This window comes from Scyliorhinus torazame, chromosome 2 (genome assembly GCF_047496885.1).
Source record: "Scyliorhinus torazame isolate Kashiwa2021f chromosome 2, sScyTor2.1, whole genome shotgun sequence".
In the NCBI taxonomy this organism is placed as follows: domain Eukaryota; kingdom Metazoa; phylum Chordata; class Chondrichthyes; order Carcharhiniformes; family Scyliorhinidae; genus Scyliorhinus; species Scyliorhinus torazame.
The window spans coordinates 129,808,225-129,821,682 of record NC_092708.1 but is presented as its reverse complement, the minus strand read 5'-3'; positions in this window follow the sequence as shown (position 1 = coordinate 129,821,682).

Sequence of the window (13,458 nt, the reverse complement as noted above, 5' to 3'; positions counted from 1 at the left end):
TTGAGAGGTTGACATAAGGTGGACGGCGGTTCATGTGTAACATAAACACCAGCATAGATATCTGTTGTGTAAATTTGAGTTAACTTACATAGCCCAAAGTTTTACCAGCCAACAATTTGTTCAAATGTACTCACATTAAAATTTAGACGAAATGGCAAGCCATTCAGGCACTGCAAAGTCCCACAAAAATCAATAAAATACATATTTTGGTTGTATTGGTTTTGAGATAAATGTTGGCAAGGAATGGCAGACGTGAGGTGAGAGCGACTGCCCTTGACATCAAGGCAGCATTTGACCGGGTGCGGTACGGTCGCACAGCGGTTAGCATTGCTGCCTCACAGCTCCAGGGATCCGGGTTCAATTCCAGCCTCGGGTGACTGTCTGTGTGGAGTTTGCACTTTCTCCCCATGTCTGCATGGGTTTCCTCCGGGTGCTCTGGTTTCCTCCCACAGTCCAAAGATGTGCAGGTTAGGTAGATTGGCGATGCTAAATTGCCCCTTATTGTCCAAAAGGTTTGGTGGAGTTACTAGGTTACAGGGATTGGGTGGATGCGTGAGCTTAAGTGTGCTCTTTGGGAGGGTTAAGTGCAGACCCGATGGGCTGAATGGCCTCCTTCTGCATTGTAAATTCTATGATTATATGATTCTATTAAGGAGCCCTAGCTAAACTGGAATCAATGGGAATCAGGGGGGAAACTCTCCGTTGGTCGGAGTCATACCTGGCATAAAGGAAGATGAAATGAAATGAAAATCACTTATTGTCACAAGTAGGCTTCAAATGAAGTTACTGTGAAAAGCCCCTAGTCGCCACATTCCGGCGCCTGTTCAGGAGGCTGGTACGGGAATTGAACCGTGATGCTGGCCTGCCTTGGTCTGCTTTCAAAGCCAGCAATTTAATCATCTCGGCTCCAGGACATCCCTGCAGGAGTTCCTCAGGTTAGTGTCCTAGGCCCAACAATCTTCAGCTGCTCATCATCAACCTTTCTTCCATTATAAGGTCAGAAGTGGGGATGTTTGCAGATGATTGCATAATGTTCAGCACCATTCGCGACTCCACATATAATGAAGCAGTCCATGTCCAAATGCAGCAAGACCTGGACAATATTCAGGCTTGGGATGACAAGTTACATTCGCTCCACACAAGTGCCAGACAATGGCCATCTCCTCCTACAAGAGAGGATCTAACCATCGCCCCTTGAATTCAATGATAAAACCAGTGCTGAATCCCTCACAATCAACATGCTGGGGGTTACCATTGATCTGAAACTGAACTGGAGTAGCCATATGCATACTGTGGCTATCAGGGCAGGTCAAAGGCTAGGAATCCTATGCCAAGTAACTCACCTCCTGACCCCCACAAAGCCTGTCCACCATCTACAAGGCACAAGTCAGGAGTGTAATGGAATATTCTCCACTTGCCTGGATGAGTGCAGCTTCAACAACACTCAAGGAATTCGACACCATCCAGGACAAAGTGGTCCACTTGGATTTTGGATTTTGTTTATTGTCACGTGTACCGAGGTACAGTGAAAAGTATTTTTCTGCCAGCAGATCATTAAGTACATGAAAAGAAAAGGAAATAAAAGAAAATACATAATAGGGCAACACAAGGTACACAATGAACTACATAACACCAGCATCGGGTGAAGCATACAGGGATGTAGTGTTAATGAGGTCAGTCCATAAGAGCAGGCATTGTCAAACTCGGGGGGGCGTGACCCGTGGGTGGGTTGGGGGCAGGTGTCGGGAGGGTTGCGGAGCCATCCGTTGCGGCGCTCCTGATCGCGCAAATCTGCACGCAACAGCCGCAGCAACCGGCTGTTAATAACGCCGGCTGCAACGGCCTTCAAAATGGCCGCGAACATGTAAAAACAAATGTGGCCGCACTGCGCAAGTGTGCCCGATCATCGGCGCGCATGATCAGGCACGCATGCGCAGTGCGGCCGCTTTTTTTTTAAACAGTCGCAGTTTTTTGTTTTACAAGTTCGGGGGGGGGCGTTTATTCATTTTATTCATTTATTTCGTTCTATCTTTATGTTTTTTACAAGTTCGGAGGGGAGGGTTTTATTTGATAAAATTTTACAGGAAAAAAATGCAGAACTTTGGACAGATGGAGACTCCATACTTTCCAACACTGGAAAACCTCACCTTCATCCAACAGGTTCTTTGGAGGAGTGTGTACGAGGGCCAAAGGGACCCAAAACCATTTCCTCCATTTTTGTCAGCAGCAAACAAGGTAAGAGAAAATGGTTGGTCGCGCAGGTCAGCTGGTGTAGGCCGCAAAGGTCGGCTGGCGTGGGTTGCGAAGGTCGGCTGGCATGGGTCGCGAAGGTCGGCTGGGTTGGGTCCCGAAGGTTGGTAAAAATGGGTCCCTGGGAAAAAAGTTTGAAAAACAATACATAAGAGGGTCATTTAGGAGTCTGGTGACAGAGGGGAAGAAGCTGTTTTTGAATCTGTATGTGCGTGTTCTCAGACTTTTGTATCTCCTGCCCGATGGAAGAAGATGGAAGAATGAGTAAGTCGGGTGGGAAGGGTCTTGGATTATGCTGCCTGCTTTCCCCAGGCAACGGGAGGTGCAGATGGAATCAACGGGTGGGAGGCAGGTTTGTGTGAAGGACTGGGCTGTGTTCACGATTCTCTGAAGTTTCTTGTGGTCTTGGGCCGAGCAGTTGCCATACCAGGCTGTGATGCAGCAAGATAGGATGCTTTCTATGGTGCATCTGTGAAAGTTGGTAAGAGTTAATGTGGGCATGCCGAATTTCCTTAGTTTCCTGAGGAAGTATAGGCGCTGTTGTGCTTTCTTGGTGGTAGCGTCGACGTGGGTGGACCAGGACAGATTTTTGGAGATGTGCACCCCTAGGAATTTGAAACTGCTAACCATCTCCTCCTTCCACAAACATTCAAACCCTCCACCGCCGACGAACAGTGGCAGCCGTGTGTACCATCTACAAGATGCACTGCAGTAACTCACCAAGGTTCCTCAGACAGCACCTTCCAAACCCACAACCACTACCATCTAGATGACCAAGGGCAGCAGATACCTGGGAAACCCATCACCTGGAGGTTCCCCACCAAGTCATTCACCACCCTAACTTGGAAATATATTGCTGTTCCTTCACTGTCGCTATGGCAACATCCTGGAACTCCCTCCCTCGCAGCACAGTGGGTGTATCTACACCTCAAGGACTGCAGCAGTTCAAGAAGGCAACTCACCACCACCTTCTGAAGTGCATCTAGGCATGGGCAATAAATGCTGGCCTAACCAGTAATGTCCACATCCCATAAATGAAAAAAAAAATGCCATGAAGATTCCAGCTATTTGCTGTCTCCTTGAACAGGCAGGTAAGGTGGCACCTTAGTTTTAACATCTGACAGAATGGTGTACTGCCTCAGGACTGAATGTGGTTTCGGCCTAGATTATGTTTACAAGTCCTGTTGTAGAATTTTGTGAGACCCCCAAGAAATCACCCCTCCACCTCTCCATTTAACTACTGCATTGAAGTTCCCAGCAGACACAGAAGATGCTGACCAGTTGTTAGATTTGATTTATAGATAGAGTTCAAAGAGAAAAACAATGTTTGTTGGGATTTTGCCAAGTGCTCCTACTCAAAGGGTTGTTTATCCTTTTTTGAAGTTGTATAGTTTGTGTTCCTGTAAATAGTTCACTACACTGCTTGCCCTTTTAAATTTGTTATGAGTGTGCCCTGTGCATGATGATGTCATAAACACGAGATCTGGCCACCTTAATCTTTACACATTCCTCCCAATATTCTTTGGTGAAGAAGATGGGATTAAAGAACAGAAATATTTGCTCAAATAGCAGTAGAGACCATAATGAACACAATAATCTAGTGTTCCCAGGGAGTCAGCTGCTAGGTAGGGAAAGATTTTAGCTGGATTACGCGAGGTGTGAGGTTAAAAACATCTCAGTGAATGGGTTGTTACATGGTCCTGTTGCCCATCGATTCAACTACCGATAGTGGTAGTGGCAGAGAGTGCTAGGTTCTGGGGTGATAAAGTTGTGGATGAGAGGGATTAGTGGGAAGGTACAAAGGCCCCCCCCCTACACACTACACACGCACACACATACAAGTCAAACTGGACATTGGGATCCAGGAAGTCGGACTACCCAAAACGCCCTGGCTGATTCACTTCTAGAGGTTTACCATGTGCCAATACTCTGGTAAATCTCGTGGAGCCGAAAGAATTGCTATGGGCATACCAGCATCTCAAGCTACCCAATAGAAGCAGCAAAGCAAGGCAACAGAGCTGGAGGGCCTGAGGTACAGTGAGCTGTTGTGACTTGCTAAGCAGCATAGACTGAGGCCATCCTGAAGGCAGATAAATTACTGAAAAGCTTACAGGAACACTTCCAACAATTGCAGCGCAAGCAGAATATCTGGAGATGAGAAAACCTCTTGTGTGCATTTGTTAGCTATTTTGTTGCTCAACTATTTCAGTTACAAATAGACTCGAAGAATACTTGACACAAATGAACATAGCCAATACAAATAAATAATTCAAACTATTTGACTCTGCGATGTTAAATGTCATCTGAGGCCCACTTCAGGTCATGACCCAAATGCACAGTCTACTACACCATCAGTTTATTTTGATTTCATCTATGAAGGTCTAGATTGCAACATCCCTGCAAATTAAGAACTCTGTTCTTTGTGAAGGCAATATATGTTAGGTATGTTTTTGTTAGAATTTTAATGCTTTTATTAAAGTTTTCATTTTATAAAGTATAAAGTAGACAAATCTATACAAACAGACCAAATACAATTTACAGAAAAAACACATAAAAATAACACCAACAAAACCTCCTTCACTCCCCCACCTTCCTCCCTAACAACTGACGGTGATCAGTTCCTTAAAGTAAACTGTAAAAGGTTGCCCCCTCTGGTAGAATCCCTCGACCAAACCCCTCACGGTGTACTTGACCTTCTACCAGTACAAAAATGCCGGATGTGCTAACCTCCTCTGACTCCGCGAGTGAATGGACCCTTTCCATCAGAGATTGGCGGCGCCACAGGAATGTCGGGAAGATCCGTTGTATAAAATTCCGAACCTTGAGATATCTGAACAAGTCCGAGGCCGAGTGTCCAAATTCCACCGTCAATTCCCCTAGACTGCCAAACCATCTCTCCAGAAACAGGTCTCCCAATTTCTCCAACCCCCTCCCTCCCCACATGTGTAATGTGACATCCAATCTCGCCGGTTTGAACAGATGGTTAGTGCAGGTGGGGGCCAGCTTCGACACTGACCCAAGTTTAAAATGTTGTCTGAATTGCCTCTACATCTTTAGAGTGGAAACAACCACTGGATTTGAAGAGTATTTTGTCAGTGAGAACGGGAGCAAAGTCGTAACCGATGCCCCCAAACCAGATCCCCTGCACGACCTCGCCTCTATCTGCACCAACTGGACCCTGGGTCACTACACCAACCTAACACCTTCTCAGCGCTAGCTGCCCAATAATAAAACAGCAAGTTAGATAACACCAGCCCCCCCGACTGACTATCTCTTTGAAGGACTACCCTAAGAATCCTTGGAGCCCTGCCTGCCCATATAAAGGATGATATCATCTTATCGACCTTCCCTTGATCCGGTCCACAGCAGACACTATCTCCATGGCCCTACACTCATCCCTGGAGCATCTCGACAACAAGGACTCCAACGTCAGACTCCTATTAGGTGGGGTTACTGGGTTACGGGGATAGGTGTGAGGTGCTCTTTCCAAGGGTTGGCACAGACACGATGGGCCAAATGGCCTCCTTTCTGTACTGTAAATTCTATGTCTATACATTGACTACAGCTCCGCCTTCAACACCATAATCCCAGACAAGCTCATATCCAAACTCCAAAACCTAGGACTTGGCTCCTCCCTCTGCAACTGGATCCTCGACTTTCTGACCCATTGACCACAATCAGTAAGGATAAATAACAACACCCCCTCCATGATAGTCCTCAATACCGGGGCTCCGCAAGGCTACGTACTTAGCCTCCAACTATACTCCCTGTACAATGTGGCAAAATTGAGCTCAAACTCCATCTACAAGTTTGCTGATGACACAATCGTAGTGGGTCGGATCTCGAACAACAATCAGTCAGAATACAGGAGGGAGATAGAGAACCTAGTGGAGTGGTATAACAACAACAATCTCTCCCTCAACGTAAGCAAAACTGAAGAGCTGGTCATTGACTTCAGGAAGCGAAGCATTGTACACACCCTTGTCTGTATCAATGGTGCTGAGGTGGAGATGGTTGACAGCTTCAAATTCCTATGTGTGCACATCACCAACATGTGGTGATGTGTAGATTAGGATTGTTTTTGTTGGAAAGACGGAGGTTGAGGGGAGACCTGATTGAGGTCTACAGAATTATGAGAGGTATGGACAGGGTGGATAGCAACAAGCTTTTTCCAAGAGTGGGGGTGTCAATTACAAGGGGTCACGATTTCAAGGTGAGAGGAGGAAAGTTTCAGGGAGATGTGTGAGGAAAGTTTTTTACGCAGAGGGTGGTGGGTGCCTGGAACACTTTGCCAGCGGAGGTGGTAGAGGCGGGCACGACAGCATCATTTAAGATGCATCTAGACAGATATATGAACGGGCCAGGAACAGAGGGAAGTAGATCCTTGGAAAATAGAAGACAGGTTTAGATAAAGGATCTGGATCGGCGCAGGCTGGGAGGGCCGAAGGGCCTGTTCCTGTGCTGTAATTTTCTTTGTTCTTAACAAACTGTCCTGGTCCACCCACATCGATGCTACCACCAAGAAAGCACAACAGCACCTATACTTCCTCAGTATACTAAGGAAATTCAGCATGTCCACATTGATTCTCACTAATGTCCCATGGAAAGCATCCTATCTGGATGCATCACAGCCTAGTATGGTAACTGTTCGGCCCCAAACCGTAAGAAACTACAGAGAGTTGTGAACACCCTTCCATCACGCGAATCCGCCTCCCATCCATTGACTCTGTCTACACTTCCCGCTGCTTTGGGAAAGCAGACAGCATAATCAAAGACCCCTCCCAACCAAGATATTCGCTCTTTCAATCTCTTCCATCGGGCAGGAGATACAAAGTCAGTAAATATGCACTAACAGGTTCAAAAACAGCCTCTTCCTCGCTGTTACCAGACTCCTGAATGGCCCTCTTATGGACTGAACTGATCTCTTTACGTATCTTCTCTACTGTTGTAGCACTATACTCTGTATGCTTCACCCGATGTCTATGTCTATGTATTTACATTGTGCATTTATCATATGCCATATGTTTTTCATGTGTCATGAGAATGTCGCTTTAAGAAATGGTTAGCTGCTCATGTTACTGCAATGATGTCAGAGTGTGGGTGGAGCTGAGCTCTGGTTCTGCTTTTTAGTTTCACTTTGAGAAAAGCTTGGGTGTGTCTGTCTTTTTGTTTTTGTTTTTCAGTGTGTTGCAGCTGAAGTCAGCCAAAGCAGCTGTATTGTTGAGCTCTCTGCCATGAAGGACTATCTCTTAATCATTTGGTGAATTCAGAATTATAAATGTTTTCAGTATTGAATGTAAACCCTGGTGTGCTTCTGTTTAAAGGTTTGTTCAGTCTTTTGGGTGTAAAAGGACAGCATACAGGTTACTTAGTGTTGTATTCTTTGGGGGGTGTATTTGATTTACTGAGTGCTAAGATGTTCATTGTTTGTTTTAGAAAGGTTAACTTGAGTTCATAGAATAAACATTGTTTTGCTTTAAAAAAGAACTTTTCCATTTCTGCTGTACCACACCTGTAGAGTGGGCCGTGTGCTCCCCATACCACAATCTATTAAAAGTTGTGGGTCAGGTGAACTCCATGGTACACTTTGGGGTTCTCTAAACTCTGGCCCAAAACACATGTATGGAACGATCTGCCTGGATTATACGCTGATCAATACTTTTCACTCTACCTCGGTACACGTGACAATTAATCTAAATCTAAAACCCAAAGAAGGACAGGGGAAGGTTAGACCACCTTTGCAGTTCAGCTTATGAAGTCATACCCAACCCCGAGCCACCCAGATCCCCAAATATCTGAAGCTAGATCTAGCTAAGCGAAAAGGAAGCACCCCCAGAATTACTCCCCTCCCCAGCGGGTTAACGGGAAAATACTCAGCCTTTTCCAGAAGTAATGTATTACCAGAAAAAAAGCCAAAGCTCTTCAACAGTTCCACTGTATCACCCAGAGTGGGGACTGGGTCCGTCACGTAAAGCAAAAGGTCGTCAGCAAAAGGGGACACCCTGTGCTCCAACCTCCCCCTAATTACCCCTTCCACTTACTTGAGGTCCTCAAAGCAATGGCCAAAGTCTCAATCGCCAATGCAAAATGGGGGGGAGATCCAACATCCCGTCTCATTACCCTATTTAACTGAAAGTACCCCAAGCTTATGGTGTTAGTGCGAACGCTAGTCGAGGGAGCCTCATATAACAAATGTACCCACAACACAAATCTTGGCCCCAACCCGAACTCTCCAAAACCATAAAGAGGTCCCCCATTCTACTCTGTTGAATGCCTTTTCAGCTTCTAAGGATACAATCACCTCTGGATCAGGCCCGGTTGCGGGTGGGAGGGGTAAGGACTATGTTTAAAATTGCTGCACATTAGAAGAAAGTTGCTAGGGCGGCACGGTGGCGCAGTGGTTAACACTGCTGCCTCACGGCGCCGAGGACCCGTGTTCAATCCCAGCCGCGGGTCACTGTCTGTGTGGAGTTTGCACATTTTCCCCATGTTTGCGCAGGTCTCACCCCCACAACCCAAAGATGTGCAGGTTAAGTGGATTGACCATGCTAAATTGCCCCTTAATTGGAAAAAAAGAATTGGGTTTCCTCTGTGTGCTCCGGTTTGCTCCCGCAAGTACCAAAAGCCGTGCTGTTAGGTGAATTGGACATTCTGGATTCTCCCTCTGTGTACCCAAACAGGCGCCGTAGTGTGGCGACTAAGGGATTTTCACAGTAACTTCATTGCAGTGTTTGTAAGCTTATTTGTGACACAAATAAAGATGATTATTATTATAAATTTTAAATTTAAAAAAAATCAGTTGCCGATCCTTGACAATTCCTGTTTGATCTTCACCTATCACCCCAGGAAGACAGGGTTCCAACTTCAGGACCAACACATTAGCCAATAACTTAGTGTCCACGTTAAGCAATGAGGTAGGATGATATGACCCACCCTCAACGGGATCCTTATCCTTTTTTAGTAGTAGGAAATCGATGCCTGCGCAAGCATTGCGTTAAGGTATCCCCAGGCCAAAGAGTCCTGAAACACTTCTACCAGTAATGGAACCAACTTCCCATCCGGCCCAGGGGCCTTACCTATTGTGTCCACCCCATTGCTACCAAGACCTTCTCCGGAACCATTGGAGTCTGCAACTCTTTGTGCCTTTCCTCCTCCATCACAGGAAACTCTAAGCCCTCCAAGAACTCCAACATATCTGACCCACGCCCCCCCTCCCCCCAATGGCTCCAAACTGTAAAGCCTCTGATAGAAAGTTTCAAATGCTCTGTCAACTTTTTCCAGGCCAGGGCAATCACCAGCCCACCACTCGCGTCTGTAACCTGAATAATCTCCCGTGAGACCGCCTGGCACCTCAGCTGGTGAGCTCAAAGATGACTGGCTTTCTCCCCATATTCATAAATACCCCCCCCTCAAATGCCACAGCTGGCACACCGCTTTACCCGTAGAATCATCGACAGCCACAGGTGAGGTGCCTGAAGGTTGAAGGGTAGCAAATGTTGAGCCTTTGTTTAAGAAGGGCCGCAGGGAAAAGCCTGGGAACTACAGACAGGTGAGCCTACCGTCTGCGGTGGGTAAGTTGTGAGTAGGTATTCTTTTTTAAAAAATATATTTTACTAAAGTTTTCAAACACAATTTTTCCACTTTACAAATCAACATAAAAAAATAACACAATAGCTAATAAGTAACATTATTTAAATAAAATAGTGAACTAACAAAGTAACAAAAAATAGCGCTCCCCCCCCTCCCCCCTGGGCTGCTGCTGATGATCTATTTTCCCTTAACGTTCTGCGAAATAGTCAAGGAACAGTTGCCACCGCCTGGAGAACCCCTGAGCCGATCCTCTCAACGCAAATTTCATTAGTTCCAGTTTTATGAACCCTGCCATATCGTTTATCCAGGCCTCCACGCCGGGGGTGTTTCGCTTCCTTCCACATGAGTAAGATCCTTCGCCGGGCTACCAGGGACGCAAAGGCCAGAATATTGGCCTCTTTCGCCTCCTGCACTCCCGGCTCTTCCGCTACCCCAAATATCGCTAACCCCCAGCCTGGCTTGACCCGGATCTTCACCACCTTTGAAATCACTCTTACCACTCCCCTCCAGTACTCATCCAGTGCCGGACACCACCAGAACATGTGTGTGTGGTTCGCCGGGCTTCCCAAGAACCTCCCGCACCTGTCCTCCACTCCGAAGAACCTGCTCAGTCTTGCTCCCGTCATGTGTGCTCTGTGTAGAACCTTGAATTGTATCAGGCTAAGCCTGGCACACGAGGAAGAGGAATTTACCCTACTTAGGGCATCAGCCCACAGCCCCTCCTCAATCTCCTCCCCCAGCTCTTCTTCCCATTTTCCTTTCAGCTCCTCTACCAGCACCTCCCCTCGTCTCTCATCTCCTGATATATTTCGGACACTTTGCCCTCCCTGACCCATACCCCCAAAATCACTCTATCCTGGATCCCCTGTGTCGGGAGCAGCGGAAATTCCCTCACCCGTTGCCTCGTAAACACCCTCACTTGCATATATCTGAAGATATTCCCCGGGGGCAACTCATACTTTTCCTCCAGCGCTCCCAGGCTCGCAAACTCCCCATCAATAAACAAGTCTCTCAATCTCCTAATTCCTGCCCGATGCCAGCTCTGGAACCCTCCGTCCATCCTTCCTGGGACAAACCTACGGTTATTCCTGATCGGGGACCACACTGAGGCACCCGTCACCCCCCTGTATCGCCTCCATTGCCCCCAGATCCTTAAGGTTGCCACCACCACTGGGTTTGTGGTATACCTTCTCAGGGAGAGCGGCAGCGGCGCCGTCACCAGCGCCTTTAGGCTCGTTCCTTTACAGGACACCATCTCCAGCCTCGTCCACGCCGCCCCCTCTCCCTCACTCATCCACTTGCGAACCGTCACCACATTGGCGGCCCAGTAGTAGTCGTCCAGATTCGGCAACGCTAGTCCCCCTCTGTCCCTGCTGCGCTGCAGGAACCCCCTCCTTACCCTCGGGGTCTTCCCTGCCCACACGAAATCCATAACGCTCCTGTCTATTTTCTTGAAAAAGGCCTCAGTGATCAGAATGGGGAGACATTGAAACACAAAAAGAGACCTTGGGAGGACCATCATTTTTACCGCCTGCACTCTGCCCGCCAGTGAGAGCGGCAGCATATCCCACCTCTTGAAATCCTCCTCCATCTGCTCCACCAGCCGCGTCAGATTGAGTTTGTGTAGAGTTCCCCAGCTCTTGGCTACCTGAATCCCCAAATATCGGAAGCTCCTTTCCACTCTACTTAACGGCAGGGCGTCTATCCCTCTTCCCTGATCCCCAGGGTGTACTACGAAAAGCTCACTCTTCCCCACATTTAGCCTATATCCCGAAAAATCTCCAAACTCCCTCAATATCTGCATAACCTCTGTAGTCCCCTCTACAAGATCCGCCACATATAGCAGTAGGTCATCTGCGTAGAATGACACTCGATGTTCCTCTCCCCCTCTAACCACCCCCCTCCATTTCTTAGAGTCTCTCAACGCTATGGCCAGTGGTTCAATTGCCAACGCGAACAGTAATGGGGACAGGGGGCACCCCTGCCTTGTTCCCCTATGTAACCGAAAATACTCCGATCTTTGCCGATTTGTGACTACACTTGCCACTGGGGCCCCATATAGGAGTTTGACCCAACTGACAAACCCCTCCCCGAACCCAAACCTCCTCAACACCTCCCATAGATACTCCCACTCTACCCTATCGAATGCCTTCTCTGCATCCATCGCTACCACTATCTCTGCCTCCCCCCCCGCTGGGGGCATCATTATCACCCCCAATAGCCGTCGCACGTTGACATTCAGTTGTCTCCCCTTTACAAACCCTGTCTGGTCTTCATGCACCACCCCCGGGACACAATCCTTGATCCTCGTCGCCAGCACTTTTGCCAGCAACTTGGCGTCTACATTCAGGAGCGAGATAGGCCTATATGACCGGCATTGCAGCGGATCTTTATCCCGCTTCAGGATTAGTGATATTGTCACCTCCGACATTGTCGGGGGTAGAGTCCCCCCTTCTGTGACCTCATTAAAGGTTCTCGCCAGCAGCGGGGCCAACAAGTCCACATATTTCCTGTAAAATTCCACCGGGAACCCGTCTGATCCCGGGGCCTTCCCTGCCTGCATATTCCCCAGCCCTTTAGTCACCTCATCCACCTCAATTGGCACCCCCAGACCTGCCACCTCCTGCTCCTCCACCCTCAGGAACCTTAGATGGTCCAGCAACTGTTGCATTCCCTCTTTTCCCTCCGGGGGTTGGGACCTATATAGCCTCTCATAAAAGGTCTTACACACCTCATTTACCTTCCCTGCTCTCCGCTCCGTAGTTCCCGTTTCATCCCTGACTCCCCCAATTTCCCTCGCTGCTATCCTCTTACGAAGCTGGTGGGCCAGCAGCCGGCTCGCCTTTTCCCCATATTCATATCTCATCCCCTGTGCCTTCCTCCACTGTGCCTCTGCCTTCCCTGTGGTCAGCAGGTCAAACTCCGTCTGAAGTCTTCGCCTCTCTCTATATAGTCCTTCGTCCGGGGCCTCCGCATATCTTTTATCCACACTCAAAATCTCCCCCACTAATCTCTCCCTTTCTTTGCCCTCTTTTTTCTCCTTGTAAGCTCTAATGGAGATCAACTCTCCCCTAACCACCGCCTTCAGTGCTTCCCATATTACCCCCACCTGGATCTCACCATCATCATTGGCCTCCAGGTACCTCTCAATACATCCCCGCACCCTTCCACAGACCCCCTCATCCGCCAATAGTCCCACATCCAGTCGCCAGAGTGGGCGCTGTTCCCTCTCCTCTCCTAGTTCCAGATCCACCCAGTGCGGGGCATGGTCTGAAACGGCTATGGCCGAATACTCCGTTCCTGCCACTTTCGAAATCAGTGCCCTGCTCAAAACAAAGAAATCTATTCGGGAGTATACCTTATGGACATGGGAGAAAAAGGCGAACTCTTTGGCCAACAGCCTAGCAAATCTCCACGGATCCACTCCCCCCATTTGCTCCATGAACCCCCTAAGCACCTTGGCCGCTGCCGGCCTTCTTCCGGTCCTGGATCTAGACCGATCTAACCCTGGATCCAGCACAGTATTGAAATCCCCCCCCATTACCAGGCTTCCCACTGCCAGGTCCGGGATACGTCCCAGCATCCGCTTCATAAATCCCGCGTCATCACAGTTCGGGG